Source organism: Protopterus annectens, chromosome 7.part1, assembly GCF_019279795.1.
Source record: "Protopterus annectens isolate FY-2018-M chromosome 7.part1, PAN1.0, whole genome shotgun sequence".
Taxonomy (NCBI): domain Eukaryota; kingdom Metazoa; phylum Chordata; order Ceratodontiformes; family Protopteridae; genus Protopterus; species Protopterus annectens.
The window spans coordinates 267628878-267633036 of record NC_056740.1 but is presented as its reverse complement, the minus strand read 5'-3'; positions in this window follow the sequence as shown (position 1 = coordinate 267633036).

Sequence of the window (4159 nt, the reverse complement as noted above, 5' to 3'; positions counted from 1 at the left end):
TTGCCAGCCCAATGCCCAGCCTTCAAAGAAGGCACACCCATTCACACTCGCACCTACCTGCATGTCTTTAACATTACTTGACTGCAGGGAGGACATGCAGACTCCACACAGAAGGCACTTCAGCCGAGAATCAAATGTGAGAACTTCTTGCTGTGAGGCGACAACACTAACCACTGCACCACAGCAGCCTTATCACGAGGGCAAACCCAAGTGATCATACAAAGCCAACCATGAGTAAATCATGTGATACTCAAGCCTAGGAGTTGATTGCTTATAATATATAATGACATTATTTATAAAAGAAAAAATCATACTTTTTTCTAAATAGTGCCATTTTATCAAGGTTTTTAGTGTGATTGTGCCAATTTTAATATATAGGGGACATTATGGCTATAAACTGTAAATGTGCCAAGCATGTATATTCCACCTTCTGCAGCATATATAACAGTTGAATTTCCAAGTCCAGTAAGACTCAATTGTCTGATGTTTGCTTTCTTTGTGACCCACCAGCATATGGTAGACTCTCTGACAGCAGACTTCATTCCTGAGCAGATCTGAAAAAAAAGGAAAGAAATAGAACAGAGACATTAGATCATGCAGTGCATTTCTACAGTCAAAGAACTGTCTTGCAATAGCAAGAGAAACCCCTTCTCAGAAAAGCTGTAACAGAAGTCACTATGTAAGTGAACTTCACCAGCGAATACTTTTTTTACATTTTTTTTGCTTTAATATTTTGAATAAAGAAGTCAGCTGGAAGAAGAATCTTCTTTCTTCCAGATCATGAGGGACAGAAGAGCATTAAACAGAGGAACTAACACTTACTGTTCACATTAAAGCAAAAATATCGACTGTAATAATTATTGCTTTTGATTGTTTGGACTGATACTGTTCCTTGTAGCCAAGGAATTTAAAGTATTGGGCATGTCTGTCCTACAGTTATTTAGACATTAAAGCCTGTTGACCTGAAACCCAGACCTTACTTATATATATGGAGAAGACAGAAGGAGTATGCTGGCATCCATAGTTTGTTTTAATAGCTACAACCAGCTAGACTTCTTACTGTTGGGATAGCTCAATTTACTGTGGGCATGCTGCTTGCTTTGTCCTCCAATCAATGTACATGTTTCTGAATATTAAAATCTCTTCATTGTGTAATATGAATTGTTTAAGAGATAACATGACCTAGCAATTTTTGTCAAAAGTAATTTCACAATAGTTAGTTAGTTAGTTAGTTAGTTAGTTAGTTAGTTAGTTAGTTAGTTAGTTAGTTAGTTAGTTAATGTTGTGACCAGGTTTAATAGTTTTGTACAGTGGTTTGTGACTACATACCAGCATGGTACAGACAAAATCAAGACAGAAGTGAATGCTGCATAAATAAGCAACTCTAGGTCTCAAACGTTATGGCACACACTTCATAGTCAATGTAAGAATTAATGCTGTGATTGTTGTAATTGGGCATTTGTTTGAAAGACATGCTTTATTTGTGGTCAAGCACACCACATCAAGTATGAAAGGGGTTGATTCCCTCACAACCCCTGTTGCTTATTATAATCACCTTTGAAAAAAGGCAAATGTTTGATTTCTAAAAAAGACAATTGCCTATGCCCTTTTGTTTGAAACTTTGGAACAAAAATGCAACATTTTTAAAATATTTTTCTCAGCACTTGCATTTTGGAAAAGTGCATAGCTTCCCAAATTCTGCAGTCCAACCCACCTCATGACATGCCTAATCTTCTGAAATTGGCACTTGGACAATACAGTATGTTTACATGTCTGCTGCAGTACTGTCAGCATGTGCAAGAATGGCAGCTACTGACATTTTCTTGTTCTTTTTTACATCAGTGTGTCACATTCACCATTAATACAACTGCAGCTTTATACACTACTTGCCCGAATTGGTAAAATTTTCAAAGGAAATGTGGTCTATATTAAAACAACAACCAACATTTGTTTTTATAAATGATATCACACGCCCTACCTGACGATTCTTGAATATTATTACCCACTATTATTACTCCAGTAGAAAAACACTGAGAAATTCCCAGTCATTTATTGTCTGCTTCCCCTAAAGTTCACCTTTTAAGTGAAAGTCCAGTCATAGTGTTAGTAAATAATAAAAAGACAATGGTCATTTTCTGGATCTGTCCCCAGCTCTGTTCTTAATAAATATTTGGGTGGACGTGTTCCAGCACTAAGTGATGATTTCAGCAATACGTAATGGTTGGGTGTGGGTAATGCTAGTTTTATTCATGGCTTTTCTGGTTTGGTCATGAGGGTGCAGGGTGAGTGAATAAACTAAGGCAGGGCTGGGTTGATTTACATTATTTACACTTGACCATTATGTACTGCTATCATACAATGACATTATTTTAAAAAAATATGTGTATTAGCTTTTTAAAATAAGTCATGAAATGACACACACAACCCCATGTGCAAAAATGGGAAGCAGGGATTATGGATGCATGGATAGATGGATGGGTTGTCAGGCACAGCTTCGTTTTGTTTATATTATCTGTCATTTACTTCAATATATGAGGTTGGATTACTGATGCATCGCACATGTGTACAGTCGTATATATGCTGATGCTTGTATAGTGCAACTGATTTATCACACTGTAAACCCAGTGCACGTAGCTATTTATGTTAGAATGCTTATAAATTAGCACTTTTACAAAAGAGTTGTTTTTTTTTTTCTCCTTTTTTATTCATTGTTTTACTTTGATGATAAGTGTTGGCATTTCTATAAACTGTGGTTGAGAGAGTTTCTCCGCTTTATGGTGAAGATGAGTGTAGTGATTTTTTTTTTGTGGTTAGACAGGCAGGAGTAACTGTATGTTTATTTTGTAGTTATATTTCTTCTCAAGGGTAATGTTTGGATGACACTTTTGATGTTAGGGACCTTTCATTAGATAAATGACTACTCGCATAGTTTGCAAGTCTGACTTTTACAAAGGAATATTTTTCTCGCCTTCCCTACACCTAACCTAACCATATGGATACAGAAACACTATCCCTCCAAATGTAATTATCATCAGTAGTACAATTGCCATCTTATACCCTCACAAAGATAGAAAACATCATTGACTATTTGAATGTGAACTCAGACAAGTATTTTAACACATGTATTTAAGGATTATAAATGCAATATCAATCTGCAGATTTTTCATGTACATAGATTAATGACAAAAGTTTATAGCATTTTGCCTTTTACATGAAATAGGTTTTAGCAATTATATGCTCCTTCAAAATGACTTATGATAAACTGGCAAGAGAAATATATTTTTGATAGAATTGCATATGCAGAATGCTGTTAATGTTTGACCAAAATAATGCATGAAAACTGCTAAAACTTAAATCCATTCCCACACTAAACCTAACACACTGTCATGGCAGCCCACTGCCTACTGTCACTTTTGACCAACAACTCATCTGTGTTTCACCCTGGAAAACGTTACAAAAGCAGCACTCAGTCAACCTTGGTTAGCGTGCAAATAATCTCACCTATGAAAGCTCAAGCATTACAAATGTTAATGCCCAAAATAGAATACTGACTGCCATTATTTACTCAGAACTCTGCACAGAACACTCACATTCTCCAAATGATTGCTGATTCATAACATTGGGTGGGCTAAGAGGACATCATTGTATCTCTCTATAAAATTGCTAATGGCTACCAATGACTGCTAGGGCCAGTCTCCTACTTGACTGACCTTCAGACTAATTCATTGTTCATATTGCCTGTGTCTACCATATACACTACAACATAGCTAGACAAAGCCATATTCTCTACAGAAAATGCCATCTGTTTGTCAAGACTGCATTTCAACAAGACATTAGGTAAAAAAAAACTTTTTCAAAAGTTGTACCTGCAGTGTGGAACTCACTATCTCAAGAAATCTGAAAGCAACAGCAATTATTTCCACTCCATAAGGAACTACAGCAATTTCTTAGTACTAAACAGAAGTGCCAATTTTTCAACAATGGGTAAATTAATCCTATAGGAGCTAGTACATAATTGTACAGGTAAGTACTGTGCTATTAATAACCTGTATTACTATAACTCTTTGATGCCTGTTGTGTATATGTAAATACTGCTTACTAGGCTTTCCTTAATCTCTTTTAAATCTTGTTTCTAATAATCCATATGATGGTTTGCTTA